The 19,231-nt window shown below is 38.0% G+C and overlaps 1 protein-coding gene across 9 annotated transcripts in view; it reads left to right on the top strand.

The window, feature by feature from the left end:
- Window positions 1-19,231, top strand: part of sox6 (SRY-box transcription factor 6) — a 145,345-nt gene continuing 126,114 nt past the window's right edge. For 2 of the 9 annotated variants that reach the window (XM_026216290.1, XM_026216289.1), the window contains exons 1-2: window positions 3,249-3,688; window positions 6,222-6,323. The gene's annotated coding sequence lies outside the window, so the exon portion shown is untranslated. Of the gene's footprint in view, window positions 1,420-3,248; window positions 3,689-3,735; window positions 4,333-4,419; window positions 4,439-4,687; window positions 4,707-5,639; window positions 5,672-6,221; window positions 6,324-19,231 lie in introns of those variants that run through there. The other 7 variants (XM_026216287.1, XM_026216281.1, XM_026216285.1 and 4 more) reach the window with 6 other exon arrangements.

The following is a 19,231-nucleotide window of genomic DNA, read 5'->3' as shown; positions in this document are numbered from 1 at the left end:
ATCAGAAGCAATAACCAAGGGTTAAACAAAACAAACTGACAATTTATTCATGAATAGAATTTGGTTTGAAAAGACGTTTTATTGCAGCTTTTTGATACGTTTTGGTGGTCTTTTACACATTGACTCTGAATGTATTAAAGTCATTAGTCAGAATTTCTTTTTTAATTAAGACTAACTGGTGCAGTAGGTCCTCTACTGAGAGGCGTGAGTAGCAGCCACTTGCGTTTTTCCTTGCATTTTCATAACACGTTAAACATGCATAAAATAATACAATTGTTAAATTTATGAATTTTGCTTAAGTTCAATCCGGGACCTAAGCGTTAGCTTAAAATTATACACATATATAGGGTTGATTTTAGAACATGTCCTGCTTGACAAAATCACTGCATTGAGATGTGCTTCTTCCCGAGTAACCAATAGGTGGCGCATTAGTCCTGCACATCATCGATGAACGGCATTTACCTGACGCTATACCTGCACGAGCTCTCCTGCGTTAGCCTATTCACTGCAACTCTGTCCGGATAAAGACCTTCCTTTCGATACTTAATATTTGCTACAAATTTCCAACCATCAACATACGTTTTAAAATTGAATGATTAAAAAATTATTACCTGACATTAACTACATTTCTGTGGTGGTCTCTCAAAAATGTATGAGCTCCTACCTAGAATACACATAAATACTAAAAATGCGGTGTAGTCACGCGGTTCAGTTGGTTTTGAGACACAAATGTGTTTACTTTCAGAGAAACACTTGTCTTAAAAGCGTGTTGGCTGCAAGTGTTAACGCAGTGACAGTTTTTAAAATGCCTGCTTACATTTCTCAGCTTGTGTGAGAACATCGACATTTTATGTCTCTGAACCAGTCAGAAATTTGGTCTGCACCTTTATATATTCATTTGAAATTTCGAACAGCCGAACGAATTAAAAAGGGGGAAAAAATAATAAAAAACGCAGGCTAATAATTATCACTGTTTGAAAATGTGGCGTTTAAAGAGACTTTTGACTTAGAAATTGTTTTACAGTATTTTGGAAGTACATTCGGTGTCAGCTGGAACAGGCTGTAGAATAGAACAGTTTCATTGCATTGGAGTTATTGCCTTGAAGGCAATGCTTTGTTTCAATAATTAATCTTCTCTTTGGTGTATCCGGGGATGAAGATGTGACGCGTGGATATGATTTTTCTCAGGAAAAAAGGGAATGTGAAAATGAAAGACAGACAAGAGCCAGAACAGATGTGATGAGATGTTGTGAAAGGATATCTATTCTGGCATGCCCTCTACATCCTTAATCCTCTCTCTCTCTCTCTCTCTCTCTCGCACTCTTCCTTCCTCCCTCTCTCCCTCTCTCTCCCTCTCTTAGCCCAGTGTGACTCTTCAGTTAACAAACAGCATTTTCTTCTGCATCTGCTCTTATCATTGTAAGTACAACATCGTATTATGTATCCATTGTTTTCTTTCGTATTGTTTTTTAATTACAAAATAAATATGCATTTAAAACATGAAGCATGCATTTATATTTTAAAAACGCGACATTTCACAATTAGGCTTTTATACATGTGATTATTTACTATTGTTTTTAACAGCTGACTTTTATTGCGTGTCTTATATTTTTTGAATCGGACTGAATGGTTTCCGATCTCTGCATATGTTTGTCAGTTTTTATTATTATTATTATTATTAATTTTTTTATTCATAGTCTGTCTAAACTGCATTCCTAAAGTGCGCTGTATCAAATACCTAAACTCGTCTGACCTGAACTGAACAGTTTAAAGAGCGAGCATTGTCTTGATAAAACTCAATAAAATAGAATTATATAGTGGATCGTATAAAACATAATTTATTTTCTTTCTTTTCTTTTCTTTTTTTCTTTTTTGGAGAGGAATGTCTCCGTAGTGAGGGAATTTTGCTCATGCACTTAACTGGTAGCTTGTTAAATATTTATATAGGCTACCAGTGTGAAGGAAAACGTTTTTCAGCATAAGTTAAGTTAACTAAATCTTTTTTTTTTCGAACAATACTTTATTACACGAGAAAATCAAGTTAAGACTCTATAAAACATTTGTGAACATTTCAAAATTCGAAATCTATGACTAGTGAAACTGATTTGTAATACAATTTTACATATTGTGTAAAAACAAATCTTTATTTTTATTATTATTATTTTTTGCATTTATGATACAGTTTCTCAAATAGTTCTAGGGAGTCAAGAGGTGAAGAGTATAAATGGTGCTCAGGATGCCCATCTGTAGGCTAATTCATCAATATATCAATCAAATAATTCGCTATCGTATTCTACTACACATGGTGCTGTTTCGACATTCAGGATTCTTCTGTATTCGCTTTTGTACAATGACCTGAGATGGCCTTTAGTTACTGGCACAAGACTAACTTCAATAATCGCTCCAGGTGAGAATTTTTTTTTTTTTTACAATCTTTTAAGACGAAGGCGCGTTGGATAAATAGACGCAGAAAGCATTCTTTTTGAAAAACCACACTAACCATTTTTCAATATTATTTGTCTGTATGACCATATATATATATATATATATATATATATATATATATATATATATATATATATATATATATATATATATATTTATATATAATGCTACTGACTGATTTCTGCAGTCTATACCCAACTCTAAATAAAATGAAAGAGGCTTGCCGTCACTTAAACTTTGTTCGATATGTTATCCACAAAAGTAGTAGGCTAGAGTAACGCAAAACAAAGTAAAATCCCCATCTGTATATTTTCAACTTCATTTGTCCCTTCATTGTCCCATTAGTGTCCCAAATTTAATGAGAGGCTTCTTGAGCAGCTTCAGCTTAATTCAGTGACAAAATGTGCATATTTTATAGAGTTTGTTTACAAAAAAAACTTAGTTAGGTTTTTTATCTTTTTTTTTTTTTACCTTATCAGCACTAAGTAGCCTATGACTTTTTCAAATGCACACAGAGCTAACTTTTAAATAAGACAATATATAACTTTAACCAATGACGCATGAACATTCGCAAATATTAGTGTTGATTTTTATGCGAAATTTTACATAATGTAAATATGAATTAGGACTTCATTGATATTTTATATATATAAATATCATGATATGATATTTCGCACCCTATATCTACTATACTATAGGCTATAACTCAGATGTGGCTCCTGATGTTTTCCCTTCCACAATCTCCACTCTTCTACCCCACCCCGTTAAAGACTCTCTCTCTCTCTCTCTCTCTCTCTCTCTCTCTCTCTCTCTCTCTCTCTCTCTCTCATGTGTTGTCTGGGAGGGGAGCCCTGCCTCTTTCCTCAGATCAATGCCCTGGCCACTCACTTTCTGATGTTGCACGACGGGAAATGCTTTGAATACTTGCGACATGGCCGCTTGCATTGATTGCCAAGATTGACAGCAGTAACCATCGTCTTCTGTCGCTTCTGTTTTAGAGTAACCTTAGAGAGTGTAAACGAGATAAATATACCTATAACTGCACTCAGCAGTTTTGACAGTTCAACTTCTTTCAGCCAAAGCGGGATTCCCTCTTCGGTCAGTGGAAGCGATACACTTCAGTTGATCTTTTCTTTCTTTTCTCTGCTTGTACACATCAGTGTACACTATTTGTAACCTGTCTGAACACCAATAACGGGATACGGCGAAGACGAGAGCTTGTTTGACCCTGCTTCACATCAAGGTAAACTTTTAGCATTGGTAACCTGTGGTCCGTGATTTCATATATCCTCGTCATGTTGTGTTTATCGTCGTTTTGCGCCGTAACACTGCAGCTGTTTTGTGGCTATATTTGCGTTTTCATTACAGAAACTTTACATGAATTGTCCAAAATATTTGAAACGTTTGGCTTGTGCAGGATTGATGTCTTAACGGTAATTTTCAGCGAAGAGTGCCGCGTGATATAGCCTCCTCAGTAGCCTAAACCGAGGAATGTTGTCTTCACGAAAAAACTGTAAAAACCTTGACGACTTACAGGAAAAAAGTTCAACAGACATTATCCAAGTGGTTCTTGAACGTTATCCCAGCAGTTATGATGTTTTGTCTGTACTTCACTGTCCGCAGTTCAACTAGTGTAGCTACTGTAGCTTATTCACAAAAGCGCGCGCCGACGGAAACAATAATTATACTACGCAGGGCTGAATACTAACAATGTCTGTATGATTGTTACTCTTGATGCGGTGCAATTTAATAAGTTTTATCTCAGAGTAATAGATAGCCTGTAGTTGTCACCGGACGGCGGCTAAGTTTTCTGCACAGGAGGTAATTTCACTTCTGTCCACAGAGCGGTACTATTCATTGACAATAACGGGAGAAGCGCTGCTGAAGGTACAGTACTGCTGACAATAATCCGTCGTTTTAACTTTCTCTCTGGTAGCCTATTAAAAAATGCTTGTGTGTTTAGGATCGGAGACATCTCAAGTCTGTGAGAGAGGTAATTTAAATAAAAAAAAAATGTTAAAGGAAAAATTGTTCTTATGCGAGCTTGGGTATTGTTTCTCAACTTTCGCTCGAGGTCAGGCATATTGATCTTTGCAGAATGCATAAGCAATAAATTAAAATGTATTACGCATCCAAAGCTGATACACTTAGATAAAATAACATAAGCACCGTGGACAAGCAGACTCAATTTAGTCTCCTAGCTTGTAAAAAAATAAAATAAAAAATAAACACCGGTGCCTTGAAACACATTCAGACTGAAAGTAAGTGACCTCCGGGAATTGTTACGAGTTTATTAATTTTACCAGAATGTGTGATATTTTATTGAGCGATTACAGCACTTTTCTGCCTTTGTTTACGTAGGCCTATTTATAGTTATTATTATTATTATTTTAAAACCATGAGAAAAAAAAAACTTTAAACAACAAAATCAGAGAGTTGTTTTAAATGACAATTACCGTGAATTTATATTCAAAATAATTCCAGCAAAATAACTCAGCTTTTGTTATTTCCCATTATACGATTTATAGGTTTTGAATTAATGTTTATGCTTATTCTTCCTTTGTTTATTAAGTTTTGTGCTACATGATGCTTTTGAGATTTCCGATGAGGTATTGAGAGGACAAATGGAGCGCAATGTGTGTGAACTCAGTCTGTGGGACACAGATAGGCCATCATCTCATGGGTGTTTCCCAAAAGTAGACCCTCAAAGACCCAGATAAGCTCTTTTCGACTGCTGCACGAGATGCGATAATATTTTAATAGGGAGCATAACACAGCACACCGACGTGTGACGGAACTGAAAGGTCTTTGAAAACTCCTGAAGCACTTCAGACACGTCAAAAGGGACGTTTAAAATATTGCAACAATTAAAACATAAAACTGCTTATTGTTAAACACTTTCCCGGAGCTAGAAAGCCCAACACTGAACTCCTTTTTTTTTTTGCTTTTTAAACCTCAAAGTAGAAACACAAAAGCTTTGTTGTTCTCGCGCAGCTGGACGCAACCTGACACCTTTATTAAACACAGCTTAACTTTGCTAGATTTTCTCTCCTAAAATCGTGTCCAGTCTGTAAGAATAACCGGGTGTCTAATAATACATTCTTGTCTTAAGTGAGAGGGGGCTGTCTGAAAAACAATCCCCTTGGCTTGTCCCTCTGTTGGGGTGAAGTTGAGCCCGTAATGGCATTTTGTTTTGAGCAGTTGCTGTTAGCTGTTCCCTCATAAGGTAAGATGGCACTGGAGTCCATTGGAACATTTATAATTAGACTGCCAGTTCAGCACATTGTCCTGATTGCTATACAGGGATATGCTGCACTCAATAGAGACTTCTGCCAATAGAGAATATTCAATGCCTTTGAGAAAAGGTGTCTGTTGCCTATCCCTTGCGTTTATTTAGCCTGCTTCTTCTAAAGTCATGCATTGAAAAGACAAACCGTTATCCACCTTTATTAATTCAACCAAATGTAAAAAAATCAATTAAACGTGCCATTTGAACGTATAAAAATCCATTCTCTTTTATTATTAACGCACATCACAAATGTACGCACCCGTGTAAATTAATATTATTCTATTTGTTTAACTTCACCGATCGCTGTTTAAAGTTTAAACTCTATTTTCATTCAACCCTATTGTCGGTGCACATGCTGGATTTCCCCGAATTTGGACATAAATGAAGTGAATGAAGGTTTATGTGCGATTTCATAACGGCAGTTTCATTTTCTCTGAGATTAGAGCGTTTGAGATAATGACGTTCTCTGTCTTTTTTTTTCCTTCAGGACTTTCTGTCCGTGGATTTGGGAGGAACTTGTGGTTTTGTGCAAGCAAAGAGCATTTCCTAGCTGGATCCGGCAGATCGCAGACGAACGCTTATGGTGCCAGTAAGTTCAGAGATTTGGAACGTATTCTGTTCTGCGATGCCTTGCTTGAATTTGAACAGATCTAATGTATTGAGACTTGACAGCTGGAACATGTATTTTAACACGTGAAGTGTGTGAAGTTAGCTTGTATTTGACTTTATTTTTTAACTTTTTTTGATTCTAACAACTCATCTAGATTAATTTTAGTTTTAGATTATATACAGTGATGATATTTAGCATTTAAAAAATTAATAGGCTAATCAATTTATCTCTAAATATAAGTTGACTCTGCAACAGAGTCTCAGTATTATATTTTATTCAGAGACAGTTGTAATTTCAAGCCACCAAAATGCATTTAATTTAATCTTTAAATGCATTCAAGATTTTTGCTAAAACGTTTTCCTCTTATGGAATGTGTTTTGTGGGTTCTTCTGATTTTTTTAAGTACATAATACAAGTCACACCACTTTATTTGGTACTCTGTATTTCATATCATAAATGATCATTTCTTAATTTTTTGAATGAGATAATTGCTTTTCTCTGCATTCAGTTTATCATAAGTGCAGCTGCATAACTATAGTTTAGTATATTTATCTCTGTTATGAAGGGACTTGTGATTGCTTCTTTGGAGACATTAACTGCAAACTGGCTTCAGTCGAATGCATTATCAGTTCTTAAATCTGGTCAGTAAATGAACTTTGAATTATTCTCTTTCATGTGTCACAGTCAGTTGATTCCAAGGTTGTCTGCCATATGTTTTAGTACTTGTGAAATATTGTCTCAGATTTCCCTATACCATCAGTTTTGAGTTGTAATCTGTTTTCAGTGGCTTTAAACAGCTCTGTCATTTATACAATTTTATCGCGAATGTTTTATTATGAACAGTTTTGTTTAACTAATTTACTTTACTCATTGTTTCTTTTTGTAAAGCAATACATCTTTAATGTTTAAATTATCCTTATGCCTCATAAGTGGATATATATCTTGACGATACAGTGAGATAAGAAGTGTAGGGTTTCTTTTTTTTTTTTTTTACTCACACAGTGTATTTATGAACAATCTCGTTCTTATCACACACATTCTATTTTTTTTTTTCAAAATGATTTTTCATCTTATTAATTTTATTATACTCCTTTTTTAAAGTTAGTCTTCATTTTTGAAATGTACTAGTGTGCAGGCCAGTTTAGTATTCAGTGGAAAGGAGCATGTTGAGGTAGTGGAAGATGCTCCGGTGTAAGTCTCGAATATCTGACTCTATCTTGTATTGGAGGGGTTAGAACAGTGCCAGCAGAATCCTAATGATAAACAACACCGCTGGTAAACAACAGCAGGCCTGGTAAAGGTAAGCAGCACGCCAGCCGTAGGGGAGGAATGCATGAGAAGGAAATGTGGCAGCACATGTTGTGACATCTGTCTTTATAAGTGTTAGCTAATTTGCTGTGGAATATTTCAACAATGATCAAAACCGATGGCAACATGTTTATTAGAAAGCTTTTTTCACCCCCCTTTTGTGGCAGAATCTCTCAAGTTTCTGGAATGTGTTATTGAAGCTTTGCTGCACTTTTAATCATAGTAAGTTTAGGCTACTAATTAGAGAGATAAGGACGACACAAGTAAAGGTGGTTTACAGGTGTTGAATGACAGAACATAAGGCATGAATTTTATTTTCTTTTTGAAAGCATCGCTTTCGTAACTGGTTGCGTTTACACGCACGTGATGTTGGAGTGCATGCAGTACATGTGGTTTTTCTCGCAGCCATCCGCTGCATTCCTACCGAACGACAGATCCATTGTCATCAATGAAGATGGCACACTGACAGCTGCTCCAGATCCCCAGGGCTTCCAGTATGATTTTTATGATTGAATGATTTACATAGGCAGGAATGCTGACCCTGGACACGCCGAAATCTAATCAGAGCTGTAACAATCAAGTGACAGATAGTAAATAAATAGATTTGTAGTCTTGTGAAGGCCTTTAACATTAGGACTTAAGTATTTCTTTCCTCCAGCGCATGTATAAATTATCCAACCTGTACTTATCTGTGGCTTAACAACACGCCTAAACTGCAGTCTTGCATCTGAAAAAAAAACATAGAGAAGCTATAGCTCAGGAGGCCTTGTGAAATGCCAATTCAGATGGCCGTGTCTTTCAGTGACAGTCCTTGCTGAAAAACCCTTTTTTTCTTACAGTGTTTTATGCTTTCTGCCCCTTTGCAACCTCAGGTCTAGAGGTTGCACTCACATGGGAATATAAAATTGAAGACGTCTCTGATGTCTTGGACACTCTTTGCACACCTTTTGCCCACTACTGAAAGCACATGTTCACCTACGGCCTGTTGCTGCACAATAAAGTGGAGACACGGAAGCTATTCACTCTGAAATATTGCTAAACACTTTTTTCCCCCTCATTTTCTCACAGAATTTCTCTTAATTTGCCAAATTTTTTAAACTTGGTATTGTGTGAAATTAGGTGTGTGAATAATCCTTCAGCATTATTGAATACGTTCCCTCTGTTCTCTCTCCTATAGCTCTTTTATAAGTACACATGAATATGTAGGTTTAATGCTAGGGATCTCTGAGATGGTGAGGTTGTTGACACTGGCTTTATTGGTGGTTATAATCAGCATGATCAGGTCTGGGCTCTGGTGTAGCGTATTGTTTTTTGTTTCATCAGTCAGAAGAAGATTTCTGCGGTGCAGTGGAAGATTCTGGGTCCATTTCCATTTCAAAGGGGTTTGCTGTGCTTGCTGGCAGTAATTAAAATGCGGTGGTTTGGAGCTCGTATACACACACGCGCTCTGGGGTGGAGGGTTTGCTGGGAGAGAGTGAGCGAGGGGAACAGTGTGCAGGCGGTTGACTCCTGCATGCATCTCAAAATGCACTTATAATTTTGTACAAATGTTTATGCCAGTCCGTGCTCTTTTGCGGAGAGCTTGTCTCCTGGCCAAAAGCATTTCAAGACAAAGTTAGTTTGCATTTTTCTTAACCTTCTCGTTGTTGCCTCCTCTCTCTCTCTCGCTCTCTCTCTCTCTCGCTCACTACAGCTGCTCTCTGACACACAGGCTTTGGCACGTGTTTAACCTTTAATTGGTGCATGAATAAATAATGAGTATAAATCTTTTGATATGGACTCTGTGTTTAGGACTAGTTATTCTCTGCTCGCGAATGCCCTTGCATTTTCCCTTCACCCTTTTCATCCTCAAACATTGCTGAAATATTGCTGAATGGCAGATCAGTTGGTGGGTTTGATATTATATTTATTTATTTTATACATTTTTTGTTGTTGAAGGAATTCACTGTTGAAGATGCTGAAAGGTCTTGCAGATGCTGTGTGATGTGTATAGGCATCGTAAAAAATAACTGTGAAGTTCTATGATCTTGCAAAGGCTTCTTGTTCATTTTTTATTATTAATAAAAGGAACTCTAAGGACGGGTTATGGTTTTATCATGTTTTTGGGATGTGATTGACAATTATTGATGAGTACATTTAAAAGCATTAAATTGTTATAATTGAGACCTAGTAATTCCTAGTAATATCCGAAACTTCACTTATCACCAAATTCAGTGTCTTTTTATTCTAGTGTTATCACTTAACTCTTTAAAAGACTCAGTCCAAAAATGCTGCCCTGAAAACAAAATTTTTTTTTTTTGTTCAGATCGTAAATGTCATATTATGATATTATTAGCTAAATTGTCGAACACAGATTAAGGGAATCAGGCCCTTATTGAGCGCTAGGTGTTGCACAATATTTATGATAATCCCAGTCATTCACGGTAGAAAAAGTTGATAATTAACCTAAGATGCTACATTTAACATTACTAAGGGATCTGTGCTGCTTTCAGCAGAACACTCTGCCATTAGCTCAGATGTGAACAAGTAAGATCAAGCTGTCATACTGAACTCTACCTTACTTTTATAGTACACATGATTTTTTTTAACATTTTATTTTTTATTCTTTAATATTCTATATTCTATCACAACATGGATATATATATGAATTAAGAACTGTGTAAAAGAAATAAACACTCTGAAGTTCAGAGTAGAGTTCCTCTCAAGAAAAAAGGGCCTTTGAATTCTCGTGAACTTTTCTGTTTTGTGAAAGAGAGCCTGTTGCTGTCTTCTTAAATGCTGCTGTAATCACCTTAGGCTCTGGTTTGTGTGATGAGAATCTTCTAGAATGTGAAATGCTGAAGCTGGTAGCTGATTGCAGACTCATTCTGCTAGTTGGTAGGACATTTGAAAGTCTGGAAATTTGTATGGAAATTGTAGACTCCAAAATCACATCACCCACAGTTTTTTTTGTGTGTATGTATGGAAACTCAAGATGCATAAAGCCAGAAGCAAATTAAAGTGACAAAGGAGGATTGGTAAGGAGAGGAGAAGAATGCTGTGGCTGTGTGTCTAACAGTAGTCAAACTGAAGTATTTCTGAAACCAGCCCCTTTTGTTTCCTTATTCCATGATTATGTGCACCCGCTTACTGTTTTAAAGGCTTTCTGCCATCCGTGTACATGTGTGTCACAAGAAAATGGCTTCAGCAGACCAAGCCGCAAGTGTTCTCTCTCTCTCTCTCTCTCTCTCTCTCTCTCTCACACACACACACACACACACACACACACACACCAATCTCCTTCTCTCTTGTCTTTTTTTTTCTGTAGAAGTGAAAGGCACTACTACCTGACTGTCAGTGGAAAAAGATCTAGTGCAGCAGCAAACTGACAAATTGAGAGAAAGCACTTGACTACCGTTATGGATATGTCCATGAACAGTTTTTGAATGCGGGTCAAGTGGTGACAGCAGCTAATGTGATGAGAGCGAGTGTGTGTGTGTGTGGCATGTTAGCATGATCTGCCATTCTTGCCTTTATAGTTTAGAGAGCTGCTTGTCTGAGTGGTCTCCATGTGAAGGCACGCAGCAGCTAATGATGTCATGATGTCTTAATTCAGAGATGTGGCTGTGGAGCTGGGTGTGAAGGAGGTTTCAGAAGATCCTGTAGAGGTCAGGGTTCATGGGGTCGCGGCTCCACAAGCTTAAGGTGCAGTCAAATTTACAGTTATTTCGGTAGAAACCCATGTGGTAAGGAAATTTGTACCACAAAAAATTTCCACGTGATCAGGAATTTTGTGTGACGATAGAAAATGGACCATTCTTAACTACAAAATTTTGGGGAAATTTTGATTCTGTCACTACACCTTAATAACGAAATCTTAACAAAGTAATATGAGCTCAGTCACACTAGATTTCGTAATCTATTCAACTCCGTTCATACACGTTTCATCTTCTGCTCCACGCTTAGTGAACTCTGACATGATCATTTGTATAGGGCAAAAAGGTCATTTGAACGTAATAAATTGAACTGAAGCAATTTTGTATGCCTTAACTTAGTGTGGCTGCAGTTTAATCCTGCAGTGTATCCAAAGTTACGTTTTTTTTCTCTTTCGCTCTTTGTCTTTTTGGCTTTGCCAGGATATATTAACCACTCCAGTGTAAAGACATGAGGCTGGAAAAAGTGAATAGTTTCTTGCAGAGGAGTGGGAACCAAATTGAAATTGAATTTGAAAAAAATGACCCTCATTTCATTAGTTTGTCATGTTAAATCTTTGGGCAGTAAGGGCTGTGAACATATTTTAAGCCCTAATTTTTCTTACAAGTAGTTGCGATGTCAAAGGGCTGTGTCAGAGAGCTGTCTATAACTAAAGCTAAGTCAAGCTTAATAAGTGAACTGTATATATACTATATAATATATAATATATATGGCAGAAATCTATTAAACAATTTAGAAAATCTTGCGGTTTTGCTTCACATGCATTTCCATGGAGCTTCTTGCCATCTATCAGCATTCCCACACTGGCACACACAAAATCGCTCTGAATCACTCATCGTATAGGCCAGCCTTCAGGAACATACAATCTCTACAAAAAAACTGGAATAAGGAAAGAGGCTGGCAGGTTTACAGCCCCACCACCCTCTCCCCTGGCAGACATGTCATCTTGCGGCACTCCGTCATGGGCCTGCCGTTGAAAAGAGCTCATTCATAGCACAAGTTGTTTCTCTAGCAGGAAAGAAACCGAAACTATGACACAGGGCTAAACTGAACCCCTGGGGCCTGCCAGGATGCAAATGTTTTCTCCACAACACCTAGTCGTCCCAGAGCCAGGTCCTTTTTGCCTTGCTCCATTTGGTTCTGGAGCCCAGAGCTGCTCCTGCCGTTACCTTGAAACCACTCCTCTCCTCCTAGACCTGTTTTAGCAGCTTCCACTATTAGAATGTTATTTAAGCATTATATTAATATTTCAGTGCACCACATGTTGGTAGTTGGAGAGCGTTGAGGCGCATGCGCAGGAAGGGAATGCAAGCTTGAGCGATGATGGCTCACAAACAACTTGCGGTGCAGTGTCATAGGGGAAGAATGCTTTCTGCCTCTGATTGGAGGTGGTCCTAGATGACAAGAAAGAGAAGTTGTGAGGGGGGGAGGGAGGGAGTGGTAGAAGAAAGGAGCAAAAGATGGCCCTACTCTTCTTCACTGTTGCTATTTATTCCATCTGTAGGGTGGAGGAGTTTGGGCCGGCTCCAGACCAGAGAGAGGCTTCTAATTAAATCGTCATCATTATCAACTTGTGGTCAAAGATCATCCTTGAACGCTTGCTCTTCCAAGATGAACATGAAACCAGAGAGGCTTTTCCTTCAATCCTCGTGTTGGATGGAGTTAGAAAGTGAGAAGCAGAATAGGAAAGTGCAAAATAGGGTGATTTTTTTTTTTTTTTTTTTTGGCATATGGCGAGAAAAGGCACTCCTCATTTCCACTCAGGTTTAAACAATTACTGCACATCGGAGGAAAGTAGAGGAATCTTAGCTGAGTCTGCTAGACTCATTGCTTTCGCATCGACTCGCTCACTTTCAGGGGAAACATTAGCTGTAGCTTTAGCATGTTCAAACCTGTAATAATTTCAATTAGAGCCGATGGGCGCGTTTGCCATATTTGGATCAGCACTGTTTGGGAAGTGCTCCTCTTAAGGGCTGACAGCTCTTAATACGGTATTCCAAGCATAGCTATGTGAGTGACACTGAAGAGTGCACTAAAAATGCTTTATCAAATCATAATTACAGCACCAGTGATTAAAGGGGAAGTGACTCTGATTAGAAGAGTTTCTGGGGATGTGGAAACGGGATGAATATTCAAATGGGAAAGGCAAGGAGAAACATTATTAAGAGATTTGTTTTTCTTCTCTCATTCTCTAGAGTGAGGTATGTGTCTGCCAGACTGCTGTACAACCACAACGCTATGATATCATCTTTACCGCAAAGATTTCATCTGGGCCTTTTCAGCTCTAGCTATTGGGCAGAAAACATGCATACAGATATCGGCCCATTAATCTCTCTCGCTTAACCCTCTGATGCAGTGCTATCCACTAGAGTAGATATTTGAAATATATTTTATACAGTTGTTTCGAAGGTAAAAGTACAATAGGATACTTATTTATAAAAAAAAATGCTGTTTTAAAAAGCAGCTTGTCACTGGGGCTGCACAGTTTTTAGATTCTAGATTATATTTTTTATATATTGTATATTCAGGCCACAATTAGACCCCTTTTATTAATTTATTAATGCATGCAGAGGGTGAAACTGAATATATCAAGGGTGAATTTCTTCCCCTCTCTAGTTTGAAGAGATTTACTTCTGTATGGCCACAGTATAACAGCCTCTGATTATGAATAGGAGAAATCAAGGGAATGGTGGACCGAGTTTGACTCTTGTTTTCATATTCTATCAGTCAGGCTTAATGCAGACGACTTTCAGAGCAAATTTGACTTGAATCTGTGAGGAATGTGAAAGGGGTGAAAGGGGTAAATGGCAAGGCCTTGTCCTCTCTTTTGCTTTCTTGCCCTCTCTCTCTCTCTCTCTCTCTCTCTCTCGCTTTCTCTCCACTCGTTGCGCTTGGAGAGCTCGATGAGTATCACACATTTTTGTGAACGTCAAGGTATGCACTGTTTAAGCAAAGGAGATAAAGGAGCGTATTATTAGCGGCCATCTTCAGCAGGCAGATTAGGATTGCTTGAGCCTTTTCTCCCCTCACCTCTGTGAGCCTCAAACACTGGCTGCCATGTGATAGCCTCTATTTTATAAATCATTTCAGCAAGCGTTCATAAAATGTAGGCTGTGAAATAGACAGCGAGAGCCTCACAATTTGACAATTTCACAACCGACTTCCCTCTTAGAATGACAGTGGCTAACCTGACTATTACCGCTTTTGATTTCAGCAGGGCATGGTTTTGCGCTCTGCGAGCTATACATAAAAAAGCTTAGGGCCGACTCTGAAATTTATGGCTAAATGCTGCTTATCTCGCAGCCTTTTCACAGACTTAAGAAAAGAGTCGTATTTTCACCCCACTTCAAAAAATTCACGCCTGTGTTGTTGTGCGCTGCACAAATAGAAACCAGTACCGCAACGACTTGGACCGTATTCCATACAGATGGGGATTCTTTCAGAATGCATGCACACATGCCATATAAACAGCAGTCACACATGCCATATAAACAGCAGTATAGTGCAGATGCTTCAGATGAAGGCTAGTATGTATGTTCTAGTTATCTACATTTCTTTGAGTTCTTCGCCTTGTGAGTGCTAATCTATTTGACCGTGCAGAAAGCTGAAACAGAAAGTGCAGGAGTCAATCGTGTGTTTAGCTTGTCGTGTTGTATTCACATCGCCCCCCCTACACTTAAACACCTTCCCACATGCCTCCTCAAATCCCCACATTTATTTATTTACATGTCAGCTTCCCTCCGAATTTACCCTTCGAAGCCCTGTAAGGAGGGAATATTTACATTGCTACATAATCTAAGATACATTTGAAAATAGTGTGTGGCGAACAGTAGTGGTGGTGGAAGCCTCCTGATATTTTCATTGGAGCGTTGTCAGCTTTTCTAGAGAATAATATGAACCATGTGTCCCGCCAGCAAGAGAAAATTAAAGAACTTTCATGTGACCCATCTGTCGCGCCTACTAGTGCTGATAACGTTATCCTCGTGTCGCCATTATCGACCAACAGAGCTGAAAAGCATGTGTGTCTCAACACCAGGGGAGCTTCGCTAGAATTCGCTAGAATCCCGGGACCTGCGTTTGACACATATTCATTCTTGCAGGGAAAGACTGTTTCTCATAACAGAAATAGATCTCAAAAACATGGTCGCAGTGGTAGATTTTTTATTTTCTTCTCAGTTTCCTTCTCTCTCTCTCTCTCTCTCTTTTTGCTAGCTTTTCAACTGTCTGTTGTTTTGAGCATCGGGGTTCCTCAATGTTCCTCAAGATTCTTCTGGTTTCATGTCTGTACCATATTGTAATAGGTTCATTGGGCATGATCGGAATATAATAACCATTTAACAGTGTTTCTTTTACCCCCTCCACTTGTTGAGAAAATGCTGGACCTGTGATATCAGTTGTTATTGCTGGATATGTAGGATAGGAAAAGATGGATTATTTTCCTAAAATCCACTGTGCAAGGAGCATTATGTCACAAAGGCAACATTGTGGCCAGTTGGGTGTGTTGCTGTGTGGGTTCGTGTACGTGCGTTTTTGTGTGCGTCCCAACTTACTTTCTAATTGTATACATTGTTCAACAGCCCTCAGGTACACACTTGATGTGCATCACGGAACATGCTAAAATCAATGGAAACTGTTCCATATATGGGCTATAAAATGGAAAAATATGTATAATATGCCTTTAGACCTTATAGTTACTATGTGCAAATGTATAATGTCCCTTTAAAGCAATACTTTACCCAAAAACGAGGATTCTGAAATGTTCCTATACTTTCGTTGCTCCAAATGTGCATGACTTTCTTCTGCACAAAAATAAAATAAAATAATAATATTAAAACAATTTTCTTCCTTACTAGGAAAGTTAATGCAGTCCAAATTTTTTTTTGCGAGAGGGCATAGAAAGAGCAACAATAATCTCAGCCTCTGACTTGCCTGCGCTGGTCATGTGACCTGTAATTTCGCCAAGCACCCCCCCCCCCAACCCCACGATTGCAGGATTTCTTTAAAGCTGTCCTCCATCAGTGGTGTCCTCCAGCCTGATTGCCTCATGCAGAATGAAAGCATCATGGGAAAGGACGTGCATCTAATAGCTAACTGAAGTACCGAGCATCTCTTGTTTTTTTATTAATTGAATTCTGCACTAAAATATGCTGGCAGGAGCCCTTACCTTGTTTGACTTATTTATTGCCTGACTGGAGAGGTAATTCGACCTCCTCATTTCAAAGACTCTTTTTTTCCTGGAGAAAAAGAGTGTTAAACTCAATTACACCACTGATCAGTGACTCAAACACTACATTTGTTTTCTCAGAGGGGGGAATTGCGGAGAAGAGAGGAGCTCTCTCTCGTAGAGTCGTACAGAAGCTCTAGCATATAGGGGAGAGAGCAGAGAGAGAGAAACTGAGCGACTCTTAGTCCTGTCAGCTGAAATTTATGGCCATCTTTTAAATCATTTTCCTCTCTAAAAAATTAAGAACGAAGAAAAAATTTCTAGCCAATAAATGTTTTTCTTTTTTAATTAATGGATTCATTTCCACATGCTGAGTGATTGTGGATTTTGAGGTGAGTTTTGAAATGGGGTTAATAGTGATTTGTTAAGAAATAAAAGAGAAAAGTATTTTCTCAGTGGTTACGATTTACATCTATGCTGAAATTGTAAAAAGATTTGTGGAGAAATTATATGCAAAAATGAAAAGTGTTATGAATTATTTTACCTTCTTCAGCAGAGAATTCTATCAAACACAGTTCAAGCAGGAATTTGCACATGCTCTTGAACTTTAAGATGTAAATTGAAAGAAAAGAAAAGCTGATTTCTCCTTTATTTTTGCTCTTACCTTTGGTCTGCCTGTGGAAAAACATGGTTCTGGATTTTCATGAAGCCACCAAAGCCCTAGAGCACAATGTGCTCTTCCCTGCTTGCTGGTAAAAGAATTAAAAGTGAACTTGTGCATGAAGAATGCAAGTACCAATGAGTCGTAACTCTTTTTTGTTATTCCATCATTCATATTGAGACCTGAAATTTTTTTCAGATACCACAAAAAAAAAAACAAGGGTTGCATACTCTCCAGGCATACTTAACTGAGGTTTCTTTTATTCTTCTGAAGAAGAATGCTGCGCACAAATCCCTTTTTTTATCTGTGTTCTTGACCACATCTCCTCATTTAAATTGTCTCTGTTCATTTCATAGAGAAAGTGGACCATGAAGGTTTCAATTCAATTGCAAATGTAATATTTGAGAAATGAGACTGTGCCGTACACACACTCCTGCGTCTGAACAAGAACAACACAAATAATTTTCACGTAACCGCCGCGCCTGGTTGTAACCTGATCTTTTCTGGATCGATTGATTCCATTCTGGTTTAATTCACCATATGATTGACTTTCAGCACGGCTTACCGTAGGGAAAATATTCTGTACAGACTGCGGCCTTAAATAGTGCAGTAATTTGAATACAGATGCTTGCTGCTTAGACCTTGTCGTTGGAAATGACTCCGAGTCAGGAGACAATTGCAGGTTGATTATGTTGCCACTGACAGAAGTTGCAGATTCTTTGTGCATCAGACATATTTGCATTTAAATGCTTATTGTAGGCAGCTGAAGCATAGCCACTCTGATTGTCTGTACGACCCGTCTTTTATATTTGTCTGAAAAACTAAATCAAATAAATTGCAGTAAAGGATAATCTTTATGGGAATTTTTTTTTTCCTGTGGTAGGAAGCACATCTAATCAATTTGCCAACATTTGTTGACTTGTTTTCAGGCTTTAGTTATCAGTCACATTATGTCTTTCATCTCTGTGGTTTTTATGAGTATGATTTGATCGGCATCTGCATAATTCATCTTAATATATTTTTTGTCTTTATCTGCTGTGGCTGTGCGAATATTACAAACATTTAGGGCCCTATTTTAAAAATCTAAACACAAAGTTTAAAGCGCACGGCGCAGGTGCACTTCAAGGGCTTGTCCAAATCCACTTTTGCTATTTTAACGACGGAAAAACGGTTGGCGCGCCCGGGCGCATGGTCTAAATGGGTTGTCCCTATTCTCTTAATGAGTAATGGGAATTTTTTTGGGCATAACGTGCAATAAACCAATCAGAGTCTCATCTTCCATTCCCTTTAAGAGACCGTTGCGCTCGTGCTATGACGGATTTGCTATTTACACAGCGGAATTTGGCACATGTGATGACTATCCATTGTGACATGTAGGCATTTATTTATTTATTTATTTATAGTTAATTAGCCTACAAAAAATGATTATGCATTGCAATCCTTTAATTTTTAATTTTGGCTTGTTTGTGTGCTGCTGCGCTCCCTGTGTTTAAAAAGCAGTGTGTATGCGTTGCGGACCAGCCTATACTAACACACACTTTAAATAACAAAGAAAAAACATTACGCCAGACTTTAGACCAGGTTTGAGTTGGTCTATGGTGCAGTCTATTTTCAGCTCCTTAAAATAGCAATTTGCCAGCAATGCGTCTGAACACAGCTCTTTTTTAGACCAGCACGCCCATGGGCACAAAAATGAGCGCGAATGCATTTGCTAATTAAACGACGTGGCGATGGACGGGAAATTGTTAACGGTGCCGGACTGAATCTAGCAAACACACTTGCCCAGCGCCTTGCGTCGCATTGTGCCGGGTGTATTATAGGGCCCTTAACCTTAATGTTGTAATTTCAATCAACATAATTTTAAATTAAATCCCTATTTTGTTTGGGTGAATTGCATACGATTTGATTAAACGAACCTGAGAGCTGTGTACTTTATTCAAATTTTGTAGGTAATTAACTTAACCCTTTAAATACTTTTTTTAATAAATAATGCAAATTTATTAGAAAACGCATATTCCATTATAAACAACAGCTGACTGCAAGTTTAAATAAATTGAACTG

Source organism: Carassius auratus, chromosome 32 (assembly GCF_003368295.1).
Source record: "Carassius auratus strain Wakin chromosome 32, ASM336829v1, whole genome shotgun sequence".
NCBI lineage: Eukaryota > Metazoa > Chordata > Actinopteri > Cypriniformes > Cyprinidae > Carassius > Carassius auratus.
This window is presented reverse-complemented; position numbering and strand designations above follow the sequence as displayed.